Source organism: Vidua chalybeata, chromosome 6 (assembly GCF_026979565.1).
Source record: "Vidua chalybeata isolate OUT-0048 chromosome 6, bVidCha1 merged haplotype, whole genome shotgun sequence".
NCBI lineage: Eukaryota > Metazoa > Chordata > Aves > Passeriformes > Viduidae > Vidua > Vidua chalybeata.
The window spans coordinates 9,289,971-9,317,963 of NC_071535.1; positions in this window are offsets into that span (position 1 = coordinate 9,289,971).

Genomic DNA, 27,993 nt, shown 5'->3' on the forward strand with positions numbered 1-27,993 from the left:
TAAGAGAAACAGCAGAGAACCATTTAGCTAAAGGCCAAGTCCAAAACTTTTGGAAGCTAAAGGATATTCTTCAAAATCTTATACAGCACTTTGAGATGTGCTCAGCACAAAAAGAGGAGGGCATGCAAATTGAAGGTCCTAAAACAGGATTTTAAAGACCTATTAAAGATATTTAAATTCCATAGTTAAAATGAAAAGACCTGAGAACGACCTTGAATCTGGAGTGTTTGAAATCTTGATTTAGATGCATCTGACATCTGTGGCCATTGTGTACTCAGACCTGTTACCTGAGCTAGTTGAAACTCAACACAGTTCATAAGGAGTTTGACATAAATGCCTTTTGAATTCTTGATACCTGAAAATCCTGAAGCCAGAGAGTAAACTGTTCAAAACACAAGTCCAGCTCATTAAAATAGAAGAATCTCTTTCAGTGAGAAATGCTGACATAAATATAACATTTTCACATTTTCCAAATACTTCCTAGATAAAGTAGTAAAACAAAGGTTTGGACATTCCCTTTCCATTCTTTCTGCTCCGTTTTTCTCATCACTGTCAAAAGTGCCCACATAAAAATAGCTGTTTAAACAAGCAAAATTTTTTTCAGAGCTTTTATCTCATTTTTCCAAAGGATATTAAAGAGGAAAATAGGAAAGGAAAAAAAAAAACTGAAAAAAAAAGACCAACTCTCTTCAAAACAACATATTTTCCTGTTCACAAAAGCCTGTTCACTGAGCATTGCATGGTCACCCTCCATTTACACAAATCAGCCTGAATCCCCTCAAAATCTGGCTATTGTTGCAGTTGGGCTGCAGCTCTCAGCCAAGCTGGCCTGGAGGAAAAGGGGCAGTGAGTGTCCATGTCCTGCAGGGGCTGATGCAGCCAGGCTGTTCAGGGCGGCTGGGAACAGCCTCCTGCCTGTATCCCCACTGCAGGAGGCAGCACTCAGCCCCAGCAGAGGTGTTGAGAGAGGAAATGCAAGCACTCTTTTGATTAAAAGCTCCAAGCACATCTCCTTCTGTATGACCGTGGAGGTGAGGCCCACATCCCATTCCAGCTTTCTGTCTGCTCAAGAAATCCCTCCAGGATAACATCATAAGCAGGACTGCTCAGCTCCTAATTCAGGCTCATATTGCAGCAAAAGCCAGGACTTAGTGCATAAACCCCACACAGTCCTTGCAAAACACAGTCCACCAGAAGAAAGACCATTCCCAAAAATCCAGTGCTTCCACTGGACAGACAGTAGCAGAAGCAAAGCATCACAGGTTTTGCAGTCCAAATGACCTTTCCCATTTCATTCCAGCTGTTGTGTAATTTGGAAATATAGGAGTCCATCTGGCATGGGACTGGCAGGATCTGTTCCAGAGTTATGGAAAATGGGAACAGAAAAGGTGCTACAGGTCAGGATGGAGGCATGTTTGCAATGTTGATGTTTGCACAGTGCTTGCCAGCACTGTGCCTGTTTTAAGCCAATACCATTAATCATTCACTAAACTCACTTGAAAAAATTGCAAATAAAAAGAATTAAATAGTGGCAGGGCCTTGTATTTTTATATGACAAGTTTTGACCTTCACATGTATATTACATGCAGACCATGCCTGCTTAAATAAAGTTCCGTAGCAGACAGAACATCTGTTAGGTCTATTTTATATTCATGTTTAAGATGGGATTAGTCTCTAGGCTTTGTCAAATAATGAAGAAAAACAAAAGGGGAGAAAGAAATTAAAATCTTAATTCCCCTTTGATTTTGTGAAACAATTAGAATTTAACATAATTAGTGTAAATGCTTATAGAAAATTCTGTAGGATCCCTGCCTCAAATCTTCCAGCGTTTTGGAGATTAACGATGCATCTATAGCATAAAGCCCTTTGCAAATGCAGCACATGTACAACTCAAGACTTATGAGAAAAGTTACTTTGACATCCAAGTGCTTATGTGGTGTTAACTGGTACAGAGAAGATGGAGATAACCTTTTTAGACCTGTTTTACACCAGACTAGGAGCTGTCACCAGCTGAAATGTTTTCTATGTTTTTGTCTGGTGTGCAGAAAGAGACTGTTTTCCAAAAGTCACTGTAAACAGCACTGACACCAGGCTACAGCCATCCTCATTTAGAGTAATAGCCTCTCCATTCTCATCACTTCAAAATGCTACTCTGTACCAGAATATCCTGCTTTGAAGGCTTCACATGACTGAAGACCTACAGCAGAAGAGTGTCTGATGTCTCAGCGGGTGTTTCAGCCCAATGAACACTTCAAAGCTGATCTCAGGAAAACTAAGTGACAGCTGAGTCACTGTGCACCACTCAGAGCCCACCCACAGGTGACAGAAGCTTGGTCGGGAGCTGAGACCCCAGGGAAATTACACTGCAGGGAGGGCAGCACGTGTTGGTAATGCTGAGCTACAAGGTAGCTCGAGCAGATACTGCCTATTTCCCAGGAAAGGCACTAAGTATCAAAAGCATGAGACCAGGAATAAAAGGTCAGAAAGGCAAGAATAACTGCACCCAGCTGAGTGGGGAGCTCATAGAAGAGTCCAGAGTCAATCCAGAGAACTGGAAGGACAGGGGGAGTGAGCATTCACAAGCCATAGGTGAATGAAAGGCTGAAGTGTGACTTGGACTGTAATTATCCACCATTCCCAGTGTGTTTCCTTTCCCATCAAACTGTGAACTGTCTCCATTTCAGCTCCACGGGCTAGGAAGGGTTGCTGTGTGAGGTTGCTAGTTTGCTAAGCAATGGGATATTGAGAAAAGAACACAAAGCAGGAATGAAAAGAAAGCTATTATTTAAAACCACCCAAATCCTACAGGCATCATACCACAGCCTAAAGGCCATGCCTGTTCCTGGACAAGCACAGATCTATGAATCAGAACATATTTTCACTCGTATAAACTTTTGAAAGGCAGGACTCACTGCTTCTGCTGTACCTGAGTCAAGATCTCTTCCAAGTTCTCCTTACTGAAAATTGGACTCAGTGTTGCCCAGTAATGGCTTTTACAGCAAGCATGTGACAGCCAGTTTGGAGGGGTCACTTCACTGGTGGGGAAGCAGATGGGAGTGAGCAATTACGAACAGAGAAATATTGCATGTAGATAAATATCCACTGATGGAATGACACCAGCAGAGTTCTCATAAGAGTTAATCACAGCCCTTTGCCTTCTAGACTCTGTTGCAAAGGTTCATAAAATAGTGGGTAAAGGGGATGTGGTGGGTGTAAATTACTTGCAATTTCAGAGGGCTTTTGACAGACTGCCTCACTGGAGATTATCAAAGGGACCAAATAACCATAGGACAAAGAGCAATGTCATGTTAAGGATTAAATCCCAGTTAAATAATAGGAAACAAAGAGTTATAACTAATGTGCTTTTTCTCTAAATAAAGAGAAGTTAGTAACAGGAAACCACACAAAGCATTACAGAAACTATTATGGTTCAGTATAGCTATTAATAAAAAAAAGAGCAGGACAGTGGGATCATAGCATGTGCCTGGGACAAGAATAACCTGGAACCCTTTCTGATGCCTTTTTTTATCCCCCGCCCCCAACCAAATCCCCCTGTGAAATCTATGAGAAAGTGTGATCATGGTTCATAAAATCCAGCTCTCACTCCCAGACCTCTGCACATAGCCAGTCATACTGGGACAGGCTGTAAATCAGTAAAGGGAGCTCCTGAACACTGCTGCTCTAATACCTAACAGCTTATCTGTATTTCAAAATATCTGTCTTCCTAGTGATGAATGGGGTGTCATGGTTGCTTGGAAAAGCAGAGCTGGGACGTTATAAACCACAGCGTGAACTTCACGTCAACACGTGATGCAATAGCTGGACACAACCAGCTTTGATCAGTGGTCAAGCTTTAGAGCAAGCTGGGGTGGGGGCAGAAAAGGGGATTGTTTGCTTGCTTTTCAGTGCATGGGGAGTTGATTGTCTAAAGCACAAAGAGTTGTTTGTTTCTCCTTTTCTGCTCCCACTGACAATGGCTAGGCAGTGCTCTGCAGGGCTTTTGTAACCAGATACATAAGGCAATTGATTTTTTTACTTTTCCTTCACATACCTAAAGCTACTTTGAAGGCACAAGCATCCCCGATTCCCTCCTCCTGCTATTCCAACCTTCTGCCCTACAGAAACTGAAATGCTAGAACAGCTGCTTGCCACAAATAAGTTTCCAAATGCACTAATTTTAGTGTAGAAAGAGGAAAGAAGCTGGGCAAGACAAGCCAGGCATGACCTCAGATGTCACGGGCCATGTCAAGAATAACACCAAAGAAGCGTGGTTGTTTCTGCACATCAACCCCTACATGAACAATTGCAGATGGGAGAGCACCAAGAGGAAAAATACAGCTCACAGTCATTCAGAAAACTAGCCTAAATTAGAAGCAGGGAAATGCATTGGTCTATAAGCAAGAGAAAATCCAGAAGCGGGTCAGAGCCTTCTGATTTCATCAGCAAAAGGAAACAAAATAATTTTAACTCAAGCATTCCTAGAAGCACTTACTGGCGCCTAATTCCTGTTTACATCAGAGATAAAAATATCAACTCCCACCAACCATTTTGAATATCTTGCCCTTGGGATATAATTTATAATGTCCTTGTTATTTAGAAACAATTCTTCCTAGAGAAAATACAGCCCACTTAAACCCACAAATCTGGGTCAACATTACAGTGTAAATCCTTATTGCTTCACTATAGGTAGAATGCATAGCATCTGAAAATTGAGGGAAATTCATGGTTTTGAAGCATTTTCTCTGTCATACGATAAAACCAAGGATAATTCTAGTCTAATTTAATCAAGGAAAGAATGTTTTTAAAATTTAACTACATGGTTCAGAATAATAGTGAGAGCAATATATTCCTATGCATGCCCGTCTTGGCCTCAGCGCATATTTTTGAATCAGATTACACTATTTTTGACAGTTATTAATTTTAAATGAAAGTGAGATGGCTTTAGCTCAGAGTCCTAGAAATTACTACTTGTAGTTTTCTGTTGATTTTTTGTATTATTTGAACATCTACAGAGAAAAAGGAATTATGATAGTTTGAATTCTGGAATGCTAGCCAGCCATTATATTTTTAGCTGTGCAAATAAGTTTATGATACTTAAAAAGTTTAAAAAAGTTGTCCTCTTTACAAAATCTTTTCACATACAGCACCAAAGGTCCTGTCAAATTTAACTGACTTTCCAATCTTATATCTTGCTTTCCAACCAACTGCTGGAAATAAGATTGAAAAACAAAAGTTACTCACCAAAAATTAGAGATTCTGGGAATGGTACGATAAGATTATATTTTTAACCTTTCAGCAAAACGTTGTAACAGCAAAGCTTTCTTTTCCACATCATATGTTGCTGCTGCTGGCCTTGGTTAGTGCATTTACAAATATTGGGCTGCTGTACTAAATAAGAACCTGGCCTTCACATTAATAATTTATTCACATCACTTCACTAACCATGCAACCATTACATATACATAGATCAGTAGAAGGGTCATGCAGAATTAGGAAATGTTTTGTATTGATCAAAACAAAGCCAGCCAAGGTAATTCCAGAATAAATTACCAAGAATGTGCTGTATTTTCAATAAGCACTAAGATCTTCATCTCTGCTCAAAAAGCTTGAAATGTTCATTCTTTCAGTTTACTTAAAAATAGTTTAAATGTGAAAGTCTATGCAAGATGTTAGGAAAGAAAAGCTTATTTCTGTGCAGTGGGTTTAGTTAACAACTGTTTCGCAGGGGGCTACATTGAAATGGGAAGCTGAAACTCTCTCAAGTAGCTGCAATAGCCCTGGAATATAAAACTGAAATAGCTGTTGGAAAGACAGAAAAAATTTAGGAACTGGAGTTGGAGGCATTAAAAATTCATAGCCTCCAACACTTTACCTCTAATGCATTTGAAGCACTGAAACAGTTAAGGTATTTCACTGAGGCACAAAATAACCTCATTATCATTTCTAATACAGATCAATACTCAACACTGCCCTTTGAAAAACACAGCACTTGCCAGTCCCTGTGCTTATTGTGCTCCTTGCACTAGCTCTAGCCCACTGCCATTAGAGCTTTCACAGAAGCCCTTTGCCGGCTTCTGAAATGGGCCTCTCCCCCCTCCCTCTTTGATCTGCATATTCCCGTATCAAACTGTAAGGAAAAAAAAAATGCAGATCAATATCCAACATATTGACTTTTTTTTTTTCTTTTTTCCTTGTGACATTTTGTCAGGTGGGTGTCTGCTCCTTGGGGCTGCCTGGTGGCATTAGAGGGCTGCTCCAGTCAAGACTAATGGCACAGGCTCTGTCCCAGGTGGACACTGGGTATTGTTTGCAGTAACTGATTGGTGTGAGAGCCCTCTAGCTCCCTCTCCCCAGCATGTGGTCCAAAGCACAACATATGCTTCCTGCTTGCTAGATTTGTCTCCAATAATAAAAACAGGATTTCTTTTCAATTTTAGTCTTGTGCCCAATTTATCAAGCAAAATATCATCAAGGCTTCAAAAGGCTTGGTCGGTAATCTCATTCTGCATTGGATTAGTGGGAAGAGGTGTAACATAGTGAATAGAGAATTACCAAGATAATATCTTGTGCTGTACTATGAAAGAAAAAAAAAGACGTGTATGTGTACGTGGGGTGGCTGTGCATGTGAATTCTGACCAGTTATTAGGGCTTCTCCTGCACAGAGCTGGGAATTGCAACCTGCAGCTCTCTAAAATGAGTTAAAAAAAATAATAATGCAGGGGGAGGAGAATTGAAGCCACAGTATTACTGAGATTCTGATATTTGTTCTTTCCATTGCAAACACTGATAAAATATGTTAGTTCCCTGGGGAGTGGAGGGATGCAATTGTTTGGTGATGTTTCATTCATGCTGCTATAGGGTTTTAAAGGGTAGGGAAGGAAAAGGGGCCCAGCTTTGTTGCTGGTTTTTGTTTCTTGGGTTTTGTTTGTTGCTTGGGTTTTTTTTAGGAGATTGAACCATGAGAATAAAACTCCACCCTCTCAATTAACACAATAGAACAATTTAAAGAATCTTGTCATTGTTTAAAATGGTAACGAACAGTGCTACAGATGAATTTAGTGCTCCTCTTGACAGTACAATATAATAAATAACTAAGGCAATAATGAAAACAGCCTACTAAATCATATTAGAATGTAGCATGCAAAATATTTAAGATTTTATTGTGAAAACCAGATTAGCCTTATTAAAAGGCAATGTTTAGTAAAAATGGTTAAAATTTCTGTAAGCAACACAAGTTGTATTCTCTTTGATTTGCCTAGAAACCTCTCTTAGCTACTTTGTATTTAGATGAGGAAAAAAATAAAATAATTTGTCTTTATTGATAGAATAAATCTGGGACTAATTAGACTTCTTTTCCTCCTAGTAGAGCATGCAATTAAATGTATTGCTTCAGGGGAAGTCTTAATGCTGGTTGCACATTAGGTGAGGTAATGCCAAGCCAAACACTTTACAAGCTGCTCAAGGAACAGGCTGACTTCACAGCCACTCAGCTGCAAGAAAATCTCAGTATTCCCATACAGACACATTTGACTGACTGAAACCTGGAACCAGCCCTAGACATTCAGTAAATTATGTTTTAGCATACACATATAGCAGACATAATTCCTGCAAAGTATTAGGATATTCAGTGATTTATGCTTTTGCCATATGATCTGTCTCTATTTGAATGTCTAATTTAACTCTGTATCAATCATAAAACTCCATGATAAAACTATGTCTTCTCTACTGTTTTTACAAGGAGAACTGAGCCATGCATGCCCCTGCAGAACATACTTTCAAAATGGCTCAATTTAAATGGAGGTTTGGACTTTCTGCATTAAAGTACTTGGAAAGACTTTGATATGCAACACTAACATTTATACTGCTTCATACTTTTCTCTCACCAATTAGAGGTTTTCCTTGTTGTTCTTAAGGGTTTTCTCAACCACATCTGATAAAGAAATCACTGCCAGGTAAATGGGAAAGGTCTTAACTTTGAGACCACCCATTTTCTGTCAAGTGAGCACAAACTTCGGAAAGTTCCAGGGTCAAGATTTCTCTGAAGAAACACTTCATATTATTTTAAGGGTAACACTAAGCTGCTTGAAAAATTATGGTGTTATTGCTAAATTTCAGAAAATGTCCAGAAAAAGTCTGAAGTCCGGATACCTTGGAACATCAGTTTCTTCCCAATTTAGCAGCAGGGGATTTCAAAAGAGGACCTCCCCTGAACATGGCACTAAGCAAAGCAACACAGAACTGCTGGTCTGTGGCACTGTCAGGGGAGATGGCAGAGTGAACAGGACAGCATCCAACCTACCATAAGAAACCATGGCCATTCCAGACCACCACGGGGTCATACTGAGATACAGGTGCATGTGAATGTGGTTGTGATTGCAAAAGGGTCAGCACAGTGTGAGCATCTTGCAGAGTGACACGATGTGATTACATTTCTGTACCATATACAAATAGCTGCAGCTCATCCCAACATATCTTCTGGGAATGGCAGTAAAAAGCACAAATTTGCAGATACACAATCAGATGGGAATACTGCACACACGGAATACAAATATTCTGCTTTGTTTACATTAAAAAACCAACCCCACTGAATGAACATCACAGTGGCTGAGTTTTGATCACACCATGTGATCCATGTACAAGTTCTGCTCAGGGAAGGGATATTTATCACATTAATCTCCAAAGCAAATAGAACAACGTAAAGCAGCTCAATCCGGTCTAGAGCAAGAGTGCTTTAGACTCTTCCCTTATATGTCTTCTCAATTCATACACGCATCATGCAGAATCATGCATCAGAGATAGGGTCAGAGAGAAATTTTATGGGAGAAACATGATTTATTTGTTCATTTACCATGAAATCTAGAGTATTATGTTAAAACCTAAGGGATACAGCAACTCCACTGGAAACAATTACCACTGCATGATATGTGATATGCATTATATTTAGTTAATATAATTATTTGCTCCTGGAGCATCACCAAGGAGAGACAGAATGATCCCTGCATGAGAGAATTTATGGTACAACAGCTACTTTCTACAATTCTCAGGCACATAAAGTTCCCACTGAGGCCTATGTCTGATAATGCTCTGTGCAGTTAGGATGCACTTAGGGATTCGACACAGGTTTATTACAGGCTGTAATTCTAGGACTAAGAGTTCTTTTGTAAAGTCTTACAGGCATTACAGGTTTATATTACTGAATAGTCAGAATACTCCTATGATAAATGGGCAAGAGTCTATTTACTCAATAGCTTCTTAAAAGCATGGTTTAAACCCAATAAAAACATAATAATTGCTCTGTTTGCATGTCCACACACCCCTCTTTGTATCACAGAAGCTGCAGAAAAGAGAAAACTCAGCTTGGAGAATGAAAAAGGCCAACAAAGTGAAAAAAGCCCCCAAGATTATGTAAAACAATAAATAAATGACATCTGTGGACTGATGGAGCTAAGGAAAGAATGGGTGTTGTTCCAAATTCAATCATGTCCCTTTTACATAGTATTTGACACAGTGATGAGTCACAATAATCAATTATCTTTTGTAATGGCCATCCTGCAGAAAAGCAAAGAGGTGTACATACTAAGTGATAAAAAAGGAAACAATTTTTGCTATTCCACTTGTCAGGCAGGTGCATTTGTTTGTATGTCAGATAAATCTCACCTTAGAATAATTAATCTGTCAGTGAATATCATTGCAATGATGAAGTTAATAGGGATAACCCAGATACCCTCCCACACCAAAAATCCTTGGACATTTGATAATATTTATTCAGAATAAAAGAAAAGCTTCTCTCTCCCCTACCTTCCCCCTTTTTTTATTAAGAAGAAATATGTGATTTTATTACACATACAAATTTGCAGTTACACCTCAGAATTCATCAAGAATTAAGACAAAAATATTCTTTGCACCGTTCCAAACACTAATGAGCTTTCCTTAATTTCTCAGAAAAAATACTAGGAAAAAAATGGAATATAAATGTTAATAAGACAACTGATGTCTCCAAAGCTTTGTTAAACACAATAGCCTGGGAAATTATAATTTATTTTAGATTTGATGAATCTGGTGAACACAGGCACACCAGGGAAAAGTTGCAGTCTTTAACTTGCAAACCACACAGTAATATTTTGAGCTTGCCTCATCTTTTAAAGGCACAGATGCATGTCCTTCTTTATGTGCAGTAGAAATATTTCCCCAAAGCTTTGCTAATCACAAGAAATATTAAAACTACTGATTTAAATGCTTTAAAGCAAGGCTGTAGTTGCATAAGGAAGACAGTTCAGCAAATCTTCTGTTATTTTATCTGTCCTGCTACTCCTTCAGGACTGGGCTGTGTGACTCCAGCCAGGGGGTGAGAAGCAAGACTGGCAGCAGCCCCAGAGAAAAAAAAAAAAAAAAAAAGAGTGCAGGGGGAATCCTCCTCATCTCTGAGAAGAGAAAGACATCTCAGAGGCAGTTTTTCAGCTAGTCTTAATTTGTAAGGTTCCTTTGCTGAGACAAAAATATTTCTCCTCACCCTCCCCAAAATCAGAATCCGAAGTCAGTGATTGAAAGGATCGTTTTTCTACAGCCTCTCAAATATGTGGTTTTAAAATATCTGTATTGTTTTACAATGCTTTTAGCAAAGAGACCAGATCTACTAATAGGAAAAAGAAACACAAAAACAACAAACCACAACCAGGCCCCTTTAATGACTGGTTGCTCTGCTTACAGTATGGCCTTCTCTTCCCTACAGTGGGAAAACTGCAGCTGGGACTGCTTTGAGATGGGAATTACAACCAATTGCAGATTTTTAATGGATGCCACCTGTTTCCAGCTATAGGGTAGTCAAGATACTGCATTAGGGCTCTGTCTGCATCCAATATTTTTGGGAGTTTGGATGCCTGGTACAGCAATACCATGCCAAGGGATCCTGGCACCACTTTCTTTACTTCTTCCAAACCCACAGACCATAACAGTCTGTATGAAATTTTGAAATGAATGTGGAAATCACTTATCATCATCATACAGAAAGCTGCTATTTCTACACATTGCAGTGTGAAAAATTAGGGTATTGTGTGAGATTTGGGGCACTGGAAGTCCCATAAACACTGGACTTCAGTGTAAATTAGAAACCAATGTCTCTGCCTGTCCTTGTGAAAGCTGCTTTCCATCTGAATGCCGGACTACAGATTTCTCTGCACTTCTAAACCGAGTTGTCTCCATTCACTGTGAAAAAGAAGTAGATCCACGCAGCTAGATGTTTTAGTTTAGTCTAATAATCACAGTTCACAGATAAAGTAGGGAGGCATGTGGATAAACCCTTGGGATGCTCTGGGCCATTGGGCATGCTTAGACCAAACTTAGCAAACCTTGTCAGTGCACTATTCTAGAAAACTACTGCATCTCAGCATGGATTAGCTTTCTTCAGTTTTTCTCAGGAGACTCCTTACTTTTAAATTGTGTGAGCAGGCTGAGATGCTATGGTTGGAAACACAACTTCTTCTCCTGAACCCTCTCATCAACACACCCTCAAATACAGCCTAGAGAAACAGACTCTCTTGCTTTCTCTCACTCTTGAACTCTTTCCTGCACAGCTTCAAAAGGATGGGCAGAGGCTGAAGACCTCAAAGCCAGGTGCACAAAGTGGTAAACAGGGGCCTTTCTGTGGAGAAAAGGCCTTTTTCACACTGGCAAATTAACTGAAAGAGCTCTCTGCTTCTGTGTAGCTGCACTAAATACCAGGCTGCCTGCAAAGGTTCTTTCTCTTTACTTACACAAAAAAAAGGAGCATCAAATACCTAAAATTGGCTCCAGAATCTTTTTCTTAAGGAAACAGAAGTCAGGGAAGAGTCTATCTGGTAATTGTCCACTGAAATAGTCATGGTGACTGTCTCTCTAATATCACAATTTGATTTCTGTGTTTGGGCATGACGCAGGCTGGTCTAAGCTCAAAGAAATTGGGCTGGCAACAAATCAATTCACTATTCTGTAATAAGATCTGATTTGTTTCTCCAAAGAGAAGCATTTAATTAATGTAATGATGTATGAATGCATATACATCCATGAAGGTGTGTGTTCAAGGAAAAGCCAGAGTTAGCTAACACACCTCACAGGAGCTGCAGCTATAGCTACCAGGGATGATAAATCTGAATTAAAAGTCAAATGCTTCAGCTAAAAATGGTGTGACAAAGTATAAATCAGAACTGATTCCATGAAAACTTTTCAAAGTTAATATATGGGGGAAAGGTTATGGACTGGAAAGGAGGGGGATTTAAAAGACTTTGAGAGACCCACATGGAATTTATCTCAGTCCTGATCAGAGAGGCAGTGCCAACATTTCATGTCAAAATTATAGGGGACAAAATATATTTAGGGCCATGATGAATGAACATGATTGATGAGTGCAAATGTGAGAAGCTAGAAGAATATGGTGAGGTAAGTGAAGTCTTTGCAATGACTCCAGTGAGGCCTGGATTTGTTAAGTACTGTAAAGTTGTGTCCAGCACAGTGCAAACCACCAGTTATGTATTTTTATTTGTTTTTAAGGCTTCAGTTTTTATACTAAAAAAGCACCACTTAAAACTACCCGAAAAATAAAGAGAAGCCACAGGGAGTGAAAAAATACAAATCAGATAAATACACCAAATTAATTCTAGGTGGAGGTAATGCCTTCTGTGATACTTGACAAGAAAATTGATCACTATTAGGCAGAAAAGAAGACACTGAAGACCCTGGGATCTTCCCAGAACTAAACACAATCAAAGGACCGAACACACAGAAGAAGAAATCAAAATGGAGCTGTGTGAAATTATTAAAAGCATGATCATACCTACATTATTGTCTGTGAACCCTGACCAACAGCTTTACCTTTTCAGAATTAGATAGAGACTACAATTCTATCCCAGTAGTTTGACATCCACTTAAATAAAGAAAAAAGAGAAAGGAATTGAAATTTTATCTTTGTTTGGAAAAATGGAAACTCTAGAATTTCCTTGGTTTTGCCCTAGATGAAACTCAGCAAAGTTTGCAGAGTAGCTGAGATTTAATTTCTTTTAAATTCCTCACTTTCTCACAGAGCATTCCTCCTTCTCAGATACATGTTCAGAGTCCAAGTTATTGTGGACCTCAAGAATTATAGGAATGGAAGGGACAACAGAAGGAGCACTGGATGTTTTTACTAGATGTATATCCCCCAGATAAGCTTATAACCATGCTCATAGTATTGCCATCAAAAGTTGTTTCTAATGTGTAACCTGAATCTTCCCTAATTTCCTCAGTTCAAGAGCATTAGTTCCTGTTTACTGCCATCAGACAAGGAGAAAACCTCATTTCCTTCTTCCCTCCAGCAGCAGATTTATATATTTGAAGTCTATTAGCCCTGTTCCTGTTATACTTTTCTTCTATAGGCTAAGCAATCCCTATTCATTCAATTTTTCTTTATAACATCTTGATTGGTATTTGCTGGTCTCTGGAATTTTCTTCTGTTTATCCCCTTCCTGCTTGTAGCACTTGAAGTACTCAAGCTAAGGCCAGCCAAGAGCATCTCCAGGCAACAAAGAAAACCATTTAATTCCCTGTCGTAATGGAGAAAGCTGCACCATGTTCCTGCTTTTAAAGAAAGTTAGGAAATAAGATCACGGTTAAGGGTCAGCTTTTCTTGCTCAGCAAGCCTGCCTTGGGCACAGGTCAAAGAGGAACTTGCAACAATCTGGATTTGAAGACTGCACCAACCCCTTCACTAAGGTGTAAAGCTTAGTATATTGAAATTTCACCACACCACCACAGTCATGCTCCTTCCAGCACCCTGAAATGGCTCAGAGCAGTCCTTTGTGCTGTGTAAAGGTGCCAGCACGTTAGGGTTGGTCTAGCATCTCTACACTTCGCTTCTGTTCATGAGCTTTAGTAATCTAAAACTGATACACAACTGATGGAGAGAGAGGAAAGTGAAGAAGAGACAAAACCTTGTGCTGGGTTCAGGGAGAAGCTGCAGTTCCCTTAATGTCACTGGTAACTCCAAGCCTCATTTGTCACATGTTAAATATTACAGGTCAAATATTGCTCATTTTTAAGAATCAAAGCAACATTAACAGGCCTGGCTCACACTTCCAAAGTTTTGTGACCTTTGTATGTTGTACATTTGTAAGACAGCCTTGCTTTAATCCAGGAAAAACTGTGCAGTGTTCACTGTATTTGAGAGAAAAGGCAAATGGACTCTTTAATGTAGAGGAGACAACCTAATTATCAGAGGTCTCCAGTGTCACCTGGCATTTTGGATTGTTACAGAGATTACCACCAGCCTCAGCTCTACCCAGCTCTGGGCTTTTCTTTTTTAAGCACTGTTCTCTGCTCTGAGCAAAGTTTACAGGCAATAAATGGCCACGTTTTCCATTACCTGGGATTTGGTTCAATAGTCAGAGATTTAGCCAGAAAGGAAGAAATATATGGGAAACATCTCGGGGGGGAAAGAGCAAAAAATCAAGTGGATCATTTCATTGAACCAGTCTGTCAGACTCCCGGCAGAGTTCTAGGAGAAAAGGAATTATTCTTAGTCATTAGTCATCTCTCCCTGATTCTAGTTAAAAATGTGTTCCCATGGTCATATGATAAGCAAAAAACAAATACTAACGTGGATAACTGGGATAAGCAGAAATTATGGACTTTTCCATAACACTGCTTTGGTCAATTAGTACGAAATATATTTTGCAGTGATCAGTCTAAGGAGAGGGGTGAATGAAATGAAGCTGATATGTTAATTTCATGGTTTGGGGTGCTTCTTTTTTTCCCCATTTTTTCCCCTTCTAGATGAAAGCATGTACCTAAATATCCCAAGTATTGTTAGTATTTTCAAGCTCTCTGCATAAAGTTTTGAAATGGAGAATTTCTAAAAGATAGGTCTGCATGTATGCATAAGACTATTATATTTGAGATGACTACGTTAACTAGCTGGCATAAATAAAGATGGCTAGAAAATATATTTATTAAGGTGATTTTTTTAAAAAGCAAAATCAGGTACTTTCTACGCAAAATGCTCCTGTATATTTATCAATTGCAAAATTAATATTGGGTTGCAATAATATATTTACTACAGTAGTATAAAAATGTGAAACGATTTGTTCTTCCCCTGTTTGGGTTTTTTCTTCACAAAGTATTGAAAAGCTGAAGCAATACTTTTGTCCTTCTCTGCTCTAAATCTCTGTATATAACAAAGTAGTTCATAATACAAACATATGGCTCAAAGCCTAAAAGGCTGTTATGGGTTTAAACACAGCTTACACATAGGTCAGACCTCTGTGTGGAGCAATGGGTAATAAAACTAGCAATGGAAAGAAACAAAACAGCGAAAATACTCTTTCCCAGAAGGCACAATTTCCCTGGTTTTCTATTTTGCTTGCTGCACCAGGCTTTGTATTCATGCCATCAACCTGTAGCCAGTTCCCTGGATACCACAAGGAGAAGAACAATTCCCAGTTTATTTCTAGATTTTCCCAATCTACTTAAACATTAACATAAGCATCTCCTGACTGTGGTATAGCCCCAGAACCAAGCTGAGTCCTGCTGCTCTGTGTGGCTACGTGGAAGACATTCATCTCCTGGTTCTTCACAGCTTGCCAGTGACCCTGGGGAGATGCAGTGGAAACCTGCTCTCTCTGGCCCCGTTAATTTCGATATTTTATGTTTACCTCTATAAACATTGCAGTCACCACATTTTACAAAGTCATGAAAACCAAGGTGACTGCCTGCCATCTCTCATCAGCTCAGCAGTGACTACACATGGAATAAGATAATGCCACATGAGATGCTGTTTGTGAAGACCTTTTTTCAATTTGCACATGCCAGTATCCACGCTGGTTGTGACACTGTCCAGTCCAACGAGGGCAACAGCACTAAGTGATCTCTGTGACAGGGAATCTCTCTAACGAAGCAGAAGCAATGAATCTGTCCCACCAATGAAACCAGATCTGTTTGATGCAGCTCAGACATTGTGTCTATAATTATTTTCTATCATCAGGCTAAGTGAATATGTTCAAATAATGAGCTCTATTCAAGGAAATTGAGTTCTTACTTTTGATATATTTGAGGCAGAAAAGTGAGACTAGATTTACTGAAATTTTACTTCTACCTGGTGCATTATTTTAGTACTTTAGTGCTGCTGTTATTCTAATTAAATAGGTAAAATCTCAACTTGTGTGTTGTCTTCTGGTATCTAGTTATTAATTATTGTTTCATAGGATCATAGAAATTCTTAGTATAGGAAAAGACCTATAAGTTCATCGGTCCAAATATAAATTTGATTTCTCTTTAAAATTACCTTTTTAAAATATTTATATTCTTTTCTTATGGAACATTTTAAAAGCACCCATGTTTTATTTCTGCAGAGCCAGAGGAATAACTCTAGAGTTTTCTTCAGACAGATTGCAGAAGCTGCTTCTTCAGCCCTTCTGAGCTTCCACGGTCATTGAAGAGAGTTGAAGTCCAATCAAGCAGACTCAAGCAATAATCCAAGTAATAATCAGATGACCAGATAAAAATCTGCACTTGTCTATTTGTCTGCACAACACACGGATCTTCACAAGATACACCATCCTCGAATTCATTACCATAGCAGACAGTCTGGAGGAGCTACTCACAATTTACCCCTCAGTGAGTGAAATCAGAGCCAGGCCTTTTATTTCAAGTTATGTTCCTATTTAAGTAAAAGTTGATTTAGGGATAATTTTTTTTTTTATGTATATTTTTTTAAGTAACAGGAGTGAAAGGAATACCCTGAGTACATATCCAGTTTTGAAGAGTAGCACAAGCTCCTTAAGGGGGTAGATCTGTACATATCTGTGCCACTGATGGCGATACTGCATTTTGAATCAACTCCCATTTCCCCTTAATTGTTCTGTCAACCTGTTTGGGATCTCATCTACCTTCCTCATTATGGCCTTCAGAGGGAGGGCTCCTACCACACTGAGAGTCAAGAGCAGATCATGTCCCTCATTTAGACCCAACACATCTTTCCACAGCCCACTAATTGCATGGCAGCTCAGGCTCATTTGTCTTCCCAGATCGTTAAAATTCATCACCATGCTGTGTGAGCTCTCACTCCTGCCCTTGGATGGGCAGCTGTAGATTATTTAGCCACACCAATCCCTAATGTTTTTAACTAGGAACTGACCCCAGCACCTGAGCACCTGCTGGGCTCTTAGTCTCTGTCATGTTAAAAGAGTGCACAGAAGGACTCAAGCCATCAAAAGCATCCTGCTGCATTACATTAAATATTGATAAAAAATATGCAAATTGCTTATTGATCTTCTCCAGGAAGGGCTGAGATAATGAGAGAGGGACTGTTTGAGATGATGCTTGGGATTTTTAACTTTGGGGTTTTTTTTGTTTTGTTTTACATTATACTGTTGTTGATAGCTGAAGTTAATGAGGTCTTTTGGTTCACTCAGTATTTCAGATGTTACCACTAGTTTGACGATAAAAGAAATCAATGCACCTTTATTGTGCATCACTACCAGCAAGTGCCCTGCAAAGGGCAGGAGTATTTGTACAGGTGTAGTGCCAGCACTCCTTACTAACTTTACTTGTACTGCCCTGGTTAATATTATACTACTCTAAATTGTCTTATCCTGCACTGTGTTTGTTTTCCAAGGCTGATATTTATCAGAAGTTGATGCTCACACTGTCTCCAACTTATTAGCAGTTCAGTATATAATTAATACCCAGAGACCAGTTGTTTCTCCATTCCCCTTTGCTCAGAGCATTAACTGCATCACATATGCTTCCTACCCTTTGTGTGATTGACATGTGACAGCTTTTAGCTGTCTTTCTGTGACTTCATCCTCATGCTGGAAATTTCTTCACACTCACACCCTTGGCTTATTTTTTTTTTCTTTCTCTTCTATCTCCTCCTCAATTTTTTGGGTACTTCCTGATACCTCAGAGGAGTAAGCAACCATAAACTCAAAGCAGCTGGAGCAGAGCACTGTTGCCCCATAATTTGAAACCAAATTTTGAAACCAAAAATCTGGCACACCTGGATTACCTGCAGGACGTTATTTCTGCACTTCCATCAAGTCTAATTCCAGACAGAAACACTGTGGATGTGGCCACAAAAATTCTCCCTCTGCAATGGGGCCCTGTTAAACAAATTCCTGAGGTACCTGTATCTTGTCACACAGCAAAGAAGCCAAAGAATAAATTCCATATTCTCTCTATAATTATTTAAACTTTCTTAGAATTTTGATGAGCACATCAGTGCTGCCTTTGTAGCTGCACAAAACCATATTAAGCTGCGTCTTTGCCCCAGAAAGTTTCCTGCTCTTAGATGAACAGAGAAGATATGATGTGATTTGAATGTGAGAGAGTAACTTTTTGGTAGCAGGGAAACATCTCAGTTTTCTTCTTTGCCACATGATCCAACCATGTACCACACTGAGCAGTGCCCAGGAGAGAGGGAAGAACAGCACAAAGCTTTTTTCCTTTTTTTTTCTTTCTCCTTAATAACCTACAGCTGACAAGACAGGGACAGAATGAGAAATTCAGGCAAAGGCATTTTGGAGAGGCAGAAGAAGCAGAAGATTTGCTGCAAATTGCAACTGATTTGTGGCAAGACTGCAAATACAACCCAAATCTGGTGGGTGCCATTCTGCTGCTGTGGTCCCTAGGCCACCAGTGTCCCCCTGGGGAATTTTGCAGGCACCTGCAACAGACAATGCCAACCTGACCTGTGCTTCCAAAACAGTCTATTTAATGAACGTTATCAAGTGGCTTTGTGGCAGAAAAGTGACCAAGGAAAAGTATTTCCAACATAAGCAGACAGCAATAAATGTAGGTGGAAAAATACTGTTGGCAAAACACCAGAGGGGGGCAACACCTGGGGATGATGTGTCCAAATGGGATGGTCAGACAAAATCTTGGATCTGTCATGCCCAAATTCAGGTCCTTAGAGTATCAGTTCAAGAGCAGGAATTCAAAACTTTGTTGTAGCTTTGTCCAGGTGCTTAACCCTGAATGTACTTGTGTTCTCAGTACCCCTGGCCACATTACACAACTTTACAAACACTACCAACTGTCCTGGCAATGTGCAATGATAAAACACAGACTTCAACACCTTCGTATTTTTGTTCATATCTTCTAAGGGTTTGGATATAGAAAATATTAAATATAAAATCTCAAGTACGCTATTCCTAGAAACAATTACATCCCAGCACCGTTAGGAAAAAAATCCAGGAGCAAATACTGTAGATATTCTAGTTCATAGACTGAATATATCTGTATATTTTTCATCATTCTGCATCAACTAAGACCATGGGAGAAAAGGTATGTTTTCTCAAGGGAAAATAGTCCAGTGAGAACCTGAAAAAGTTAGCTTCCCAGAGAAAATCAGAAAAACATAAGTAAACAATTATTCAAAATTGGATGAAAGAACAAAGTGATTGATGGATTGTACTTCCCTGTGTACAATTTAAGATTGATGCCATACTATTGTGTATGTCAGGGTACAACAGATCTGAATTATTAATTGCTCTATGATTCCCATTCTCTGAATGATACACTCCCTCAATGCTTCTCTCAATGTATATTCTGTACATGTAAAGTAGGAGCAAAAGCATTCCCAGACAAACAGAAGCACTTTTGGGTTTGACAGTTTTTTCCTGCCCCCACCAACAAAAAGAGCCAACCAATTTAAAATTGCTAAGCAGCAGGGAAAACATTCTTTTTTTTCCCCGTCTCTTTCACACCAGAGTATTTAATTATGAATTTATTCAAACAAAAATTTCAGAGATCTCACTGCTCCAACAGTCTCTTGCCCGAGGTGCTTTCAAGCCCACAACGGCAGAACAGAAGGGGCGGAGCAGAGCCCCAGCGTTTCAGACAATCAGCTTTGGAAGCATGTTACAGCCTGTGTAGCTGCATGGTCCTATTCATTTTCTGTGCTTCAAACAAGAGTCGTTTGCTTGAACACCGTTTTGGGGTTTTTTGCTCGCTTTTTTTTATATGTCCATTTATTCAAAGAAATGAAAATATGTGAAAACAAGAACAAACGCTAAATTCAAGCAAGAAACAATAGGAGGAAGAAGTTAAATGTAACCAATGGAATCATATTTCTTTTGTCTCTATTAGCTGTATCAGAACTGAAAACACAGACAAAGGACCTCTCAGTTACACCTGTGTAGGCTGAAAATGAAGTCACTGAAGTCAGGGGATAATAATCCGTTAATGAATTCAGAAAAAACTCAAGGTATCATTATGTTTCTTTAGCATAATAAATTTGCAGTTCAAAACTACAATTCCCTTTTAATAAAAGGTCACTGTAAACACTTCTGAAGATGCAAACAGGCCTCAGGGTAGGAACAAACTTTATTTGCATCTACCAAATGACCACACTGAACAGTGAGTGGCTCAAAGTAGCCTCCATGTCAATAGAAATTAGGTCTAAAGCTCCAAAAGCAGAAGAATGCTATGACCATAGTAATAGTTAGCAATAACCAAGTTGTAAAACCAGATGACTTAAAGTTTTCCAGATAACGTTGCAGTTCGTAGTTTAGCTTTACAAGAGGATTAGGTTTTTCAGGGGATGTTTGTACACCATCCCCCTGTGCAGCAGGCTCTTCAGGAGCTCATCCAGTCCTTGATCTCCAACAGTTCCAGAGCACTTTTACCTATGACCTGAGGATCCCATCCATAGTCACAAAAGTAGGGTTCCTGCCTTGGTGTTTAGCACCCACACTGCACCAGAAGATGCTACTGCAGCACTGCCTGGAAAACTTCCCAGGTAGCACCCCCTCCTCCAGGGCAGCCTCCTGTCTGCAGGGGCTCAGCCACCCCACACTCTGCGAGAAAATGATGGATGCTATTTTTCTCACTTCCCCCCATCCCTGGAAGTGTTCAAGGCCATTTTGCATGGGGCTCAAAGCATCCTGTTCTGGGGAAGGTGTCCCTGCCAGGGGGAATGAGGTGGTCTTTAAAGTCCCTTTCAATCCAAACCATTCTATGATTCTACTTGCATGTTTGCTTTACTCTTTGTCTGAGAGAAATATATGTATTTATTATAAGACATATATTTACATATTTATTATAATATATTATATTGTTAGTATCACAGGGTTGCTGGGCAGTTTCAGCACTCACAACAATGAAAGTAACAAACACAATCTACATTGTCCAGAAGAAACATATGTTATTTATTGACTGGAAAATGGAAAGCTGAAGCATAGAAGCCCTCTTTCAATATCCACTGAAGTTTTTTTATTGTCTTTAACAAGCTTTAATAAGCCAGGTTCATAGAATTACTTCTTTACTAAATCAATTACAGAACTACAAGCTATTTTGCAGTAGGAGTAGTAGTGCTGTTTACTCAGGATATACAATTACTTTTTTCTCTCTTCCTTCTCTTTTGTTATTTTTCTAGTATTTCCAATAGATTTTTGGGGAGTCTGTAACTCTGCAATTCAACAAGGGAAAACACTAATTATACACAGATACAAAGATTTTAATGATAAGCATATTTTCTATTTAATAAAAAAGCAGATGAGCATTAATTTGGAAAAAGATACAATATGATCACATTAAATGTCTAATCTTGACACAAATATCCCCTTTACTACAGTCACTGATAAAATCACCTGTGATTTTCAGTGGCATCCAGATTTAGGTCTAATGATCAAGCTGATAACCACACAAGAGAGGGAAATCAGGATCTGGAAATTCAAGCTGACACTCTGACCTTAACACATGCTGTGGTGCTTTTTGAGAAAGAGGGCAAGGAGCAGCTCTCTGCCCAATCACATGAGTTCAGACAGAATTGTAATCCCATATTTTTCTCTGCTTCTTTGTGTAGTGTTATTAAAGATTGCTTAAATATGTTCCAAGGTGGTTAAATATTTTAAAAGGGTCAATTTCTTGCATTAGAAAAAGTGCAATCAAAAGGCTTCTATTTCACAGGAAGAATACTTTTATCCATACTGAGTCTGCAAAGATTTGTTTTATGGTGAGAAGGCAATGTTTTTAAAGAAAAAAAAATTAAATTTTTAAAAACAGCCAGCTTGTATTGCCTGTTGGTTTATTTCCAGTATTCCTTAAAGTAATAGAAAATGTATTTTTTAAATGCTCAATTTCCTTCAGAAACTGAGCTTGCCAATATGGAAAACAAAACATGAGCTCCTAATCTTGCAAGATCTAGAGATCTTGAAAATATATTTTATTTTGGTATTACCATGAGTTGCTTAAATGCATAATGGTGATGAGATTGCTTCTCTGATTTTAATGCAGGTAATGTAGTCAGAGCTCAGTGATCCAAGAGAAAATTTCCCAGCAGGCCACACTTGACAAGCAGGTGTCACTCAATCATGCACGTTTTCACCTCCCTGAGAGGACAGATGGTCCCAGCCTACTTAGCAATTCCATCCTCTGTTGGCAGCTCCTCTCCAATGCAGTGCCATAATAAAGATGCTCTGAGATTTGTGTTAATCTGTGGTCTTTGGGGTAAACTGTAAACAAAGTGTGTAGAGTTATCGTTTCTCATTATGAGCTGGACCTCTTATCTTCTCCTCTGCCTATAGCATATAGCTATCTTTAATAGCCTATACCCCTGGACTCAGCTTTCATGGAGATTAGTTCCTATCATTTTAAGCACCACAGAATTACTCTGTCTGCAGAGACTTGACCTAATCTGTTTGAGGCTTTTACTATAAAGACAGTAAGATAGCCTTTTTTCTCCAAATTAGGAGAACAATGGTTTAAGTCGGCAGTGGCTCCTGTTGCTGAATTTTATGCATATACGTGTATTATACTTGCTGATTTCCTGCTCTGAGATTGAAGAAGAATTGTTATTCCCCTCACCATCATTCAGAAACAAGTTCAGCCAGGACTGAGAGGGAAGGGAATAAAAAATCCACACATCTGAACACCATGTCAAGGGGGGTTATTTGTCAATTCTTTTTTCACCACTGTGATACATTTCCACTGCATCCAATTTCCCCTGTGTAAAATGAAGATTATCTTCTCCCCACAACCTGACAAGTACAGTAGGGAAAAAAGCAGAGGGAGAGATGGAGAGCGTGCAAGAGTTCCCAGAGTCAAGTCTGGCACCTCCTATAATTTGTGCCATTTGGGATTTTTCCAGGACTTTCTACATGCAGAAAGGAAAAAGAAGGTCAAAGGTTCAGAGTCCTCATAACACTACTCAGAACAAAGCCAGAGCTGCTTCCAGCACCAGCACGTGCCACAGAATGACATTGGAAAGAATATCACAACATTACAATGAATTATCCGAATTCATGATTGTGTCACAATTTTAAGTTTCAGATGTGATTGCATGAACTCACAATCTTTCAGAAATTGCATGAAAAACAGAAAGAGCATCATTCTTTGGGTTTGACTTGTTCCAATCTCCTAAAAGGAGTCTGTGAAATATTCACAGTGATTTTAGTGGGTTGTGGATCCAGTCACAGTGACTGGTGGGACAGAGCTCAGCTGATGAAAAAGGGAATTTTGAACAGATTTTATTTCTGAGAAGGTGGAGAACATTTTCACCTGTTGAAGCTAATGGAAGAATTAAATAAGATTTATATCTTCAAAAGTTCTCTAGTTTCTTTGCTTTCTTAGCACCTATGTAAGCCCTACATTCCTCACAAGGTAACAGACACTTTCAGACCTCACACAAACCAGTCCTCATACACATGTGAGAGTGATGGAAACAGCCATGAAACAACCACTTAACTGACTGCATCCTCATCACTGACTCCAAGGCATTAAAAGACTAGCAAGCAAGATAGGGATGGAAACTGCAAATATTAAAAATAAACCAAAATAACAAACAAACTCACAAGATCATAAGTCTTGTATTAAAGTTTGTCTCAGTCAACACCACACTTCAGTGCTTATCTTAGAAAATTGAAATCTGTGAAAGGCCTTTCCAGTATAGTGTAATACTCTATTTGCACATAAAGACTGAGACTGAACCATTGAATCCTTCTCCATGTGAACAAATTATCCAGTTATTATCTGTATTAATAGAGTACAATATAGCCCAGAAGCTTTAGGAGAGCCTGGGGATTCAGTGATGCCCTGAGTATCACAGTGAGCTGAGGGCACACTGACACGGGTACATCCAGCTCTGCCTGGCCACTAGGGCATAACCCAGACCAAGTCCCGAAGCTGTGCAGACATCTCAATTCCCTTGCTAAAATATCCCACTTTCCCACACTTGCCCATTAGTCCAGGCTCAGCAATAGCTGCAAGGCTGCACAGTCAGAGCTGGCTCAACCACAGCTCGTGGGTGAGGAGAAAGCAGCAGAATTTACATTTCCATGGCTGGTGATGGACATGTGCCCTGAGAGTGAAGACATTGAGGCTTCTTTTCTAATTTCACTGCTGGTCTCCCGGGCCACTCAGCAGAATGCTGTCCTTTCACCTCACATCCCACAAGTAACAGTGGGGACTTCCTGTGGGCAAATGGTGCTCCCTGTCCTGGGATTTTTGCCAAAGGGAAAGGAACAGTAAGAAATAGCACCAGAGCAGTGACAGGCTCTGACCTTCCAGCTCAGTGCTGTGAAGGTGAAGCAGTTCCCATGTGAACACCCTCAGAGCAGCTGTGCCTGGGTCCTCCAGTGCCCCTCCACATGGCACACACAGACAGTGGTCCCAGCTCTCAGGAGCTGCAGGACTATTTCCACAGAGTCCTTGGGCATATATTCCTTTCTTGTTTTTAGTTCCCTAGAAATGGAGCTTTGCTGTCTTACTACCTTAAGCAACTGAGTTCAGAAAGCATCCCCATACTTTGTGAATTGAAGGCATATGAGCAGCCTATGAATATATTTTGGATAAACCATTTATGTTTTCTTCTTCCTATCATTAGGAGAGCTCATAGGAAATGAGCAGTGAAGTACTTACAAGCTTATGCCACTTCAAGTTGTTGCCAAATATGTCTCTTGCTGGAAAGAGGAAACTATTATAGGATTATTTCCCGTAAATTCAAACCATCATCAAATGAAATATGACCATAAGAGTGACTACACTGCATCACACGAAAGGTGTGCCAATTTCCAGCAGCAGGTATAAGCAGATGCCCAAGTAAGAATAAGAATAAGGTAAGTAGGTGAAACACTTATCACAGAACCACAGAATATCCTGAGTTGGAAGGCACCCACTCCTGGCCCTGCACAGGACAACCCCAAGACTCACACTTGTGTCTAAGAGCATTGTCCAAACACTCCTTGAACTCTGTAAGGCTTGGGGCACTGACCACTTCCTTGGGGAGCTGCTCCAGTGCTCCAACACCCTCTGGGCAAAGAACCTTTTCCTGAAATCCAACCTAAATGTCCCTAACACAACTTCAGGCCATTCCCTCTGGTCCTGTCACTGATCACAACAGGCAAGGGATCAGTGCCTGCCCCTCTGCTTCCCCTCACAAGGAAGTTGTAGACTGCCATGAGATTTCTCCTCTGTCTCCTCCAGGCTGAACTTCTTCTTAAGAGTCTCTCGCTTTCAGCTATTTCAGTTCAGGGACTTCTGAGACTGGAAGAAGAGAACAGAGAAGGTAAAAAACTCTATAAAACATAAATCTTAACAGCAACAGATTCACCCTTACAAGACAAGATAGTAAAATTTACCTTCAGATTTATTCAAAAGGCTATTCAGTGCTTAAATTAGCAAGAGCTAGCATCTACTCACCAGCTGTCCCAGCAATTATTGCCTCTGTTTTATTTTATATTATTCAGTACCTTTATATTATTTTTTAATATTATTTATTTATATTTCAGTATTTTTATATTATTCAGTACTAGCAAGAAAATCTGGTGACTTTAAAAAAAAACACATAAGGGGAATAGAGCTGTATTTGAGGGGAAAAGACCATTTCTTTGTTCTGTATCTAACAGTGCTCAAACATACAGAGTATTAAAAGTGACAAAGAAGTATACTTCATTTTCAAAAGAAGTATGAATGAAGAGGGTCAGCAATAATGTACAGGCAGCACTGAACCTTCAATAATAGGTGTGCACCCTCTGACTGACTTGGAAGTTGGATGTGTGTGCCTGTGTATTCACATGCTCACACAAGTACATTTTCCTCATGCAAAACCACTTCCTGTCACTGAAAGAGGAAGGGCAAATAGATGTCAATGATCAATTTTGCAGAGCAGCATTTCCTTTTCATCCATACACCTGAGCAACAGGGTACATCCCAGAGCAGTTATTTCCTTTTCCAACTGTCAGGTTTTTTTTCCACTCTGACTAGTGTTGATTCACAGTAAAACCCAACAGTCTGTGATCCCACAGTGGCAGGAGCAGAAGGAAGGAAGCAATGCATGCACTTTATAAAGTGACACTTTACTCAGCTGCATGTGCTCCCTGCAGCTGGCACAAACCCTCCACCCTCCCTAGACCGTTCCTCAGGTCACACCACAGAGGTGGGGAACCAGCCTGCTATCTAATGCAGCTGGATTCAGTGACCACCATGGGGCTGAAATGGATCTTTCTTCTCAAATTTACAATCTTCCTTCATTTACTTGTAAAGAAACACCTAAATTCCTCGACCTGCTGGTGTTAAAACCCCCATTGAACCTCTGGAAGGCGTCACCCGAGGATCATAACCTGCCCTATAAAACAATTTGTAATGAAATCAATTTAGAAGAAATAAGAAGCCTACAAGATATTATTATTATTCCAGTCTTTAGGACTGGAATAGGAGAATGCAAGCAAACAAGAGGACACAGCACCTGCTGCTTAAGGGCTGGAAGGGAAAAGAAAACCTAGATTAGAAAAGCACCAAACAGTCAAGCAGAACTGTGTGCACACTACCAAAACTCCCAGGGGCAAGTTGACTGGATACTGCTGGTAGTAAGGTGAATAAGAGAGACTTTAAGATACTACCTGAATAGCTGCTACAGAAATCTACTAGACTAGAGGAGATAAGAGGCCCAGCTATTTAATTTATTTGTGGAAAGCCATGACATCTGAGGTGGTCTTTCCACAAATGTGCAAAGGAATGCACTATATATTAAAGTCTCAGATTACAGGAAGACTCTGGCAAAGACCAACACCTGGCTGTTGCAAACACTGGTGGGCTCTGAAATCCCCATACAATGTTGGAGACGTGAATCTGTAATTCTCAGACCTACAAAAACAGCCCCAAATCCAAGTTCTGGCCCTTAACAAAGTAATGAAATAGTTATGGGACAATTCCTACTAGAATGAATGCAATGTTATATATAACAGTGCTAGATTTTGTTGACTTTCCAGTTCTGTTGAAGTAGCAGTAAAAGCACAGCATTGATATTTAGTGAAGGAAACATATAATCCCCCTGCTTGCCAACCTCGTTAAGAAAAGTTTTTTAGAAAATAATTAGTCATGAATACTCATAATTGCTTATGAAGACTGGGAGTCCATGAGCCTCCGTATAGCTCCACCCTTCATGAGGTGAGAGAAAAGTGAGTGTCCAGGGCAGACCTTCCTGCAAGGGGCAGGATCCTTCAGGCAAAAGATTCAGGGGCACCTTCTTCCTCAGAGGCCTCAGCCTTTGTGAGCTCCTGGTGGCCAGTGGCTCAGAGTCCCAAGGGACTTCAGGGACAAGTGGTAGCTCTCAGGGGTCTATACCGGGATGATCTTTAAAGCCCCTTCCAATCCAAACCATTCCATGATCCCGTGATGCTCACTGCCTTGACCAAAGAGAGCACCTTGCTCTCAGCTGGTGCAGAGCTTCTAGATCAGACTCCTCACATACGTGTAAAGAATCACTGAGTATGGTACAATTAGCTGATGGTTTATTTGCCTTTTACTTTTAATGCAAAAAGGCTTTCCAGACAATTATTTTCAGTGAAAAGGTATGTTATTTGTGCAGTTTCTCTTTGCAACATTTTTTCTAAAATTTCTCATTAATTTTTACTTAGGGAAATCACAACACTGCTCTCTTTTTATATTTTTTTCAAAATCTTGTTTTTCCCAGAGCTGATTTTCTCTGTGAGCATTTTATAAAAATCTGAGAAAAAAAAATGCTTTCTTTTTTCCAAATTATAATAGATTATA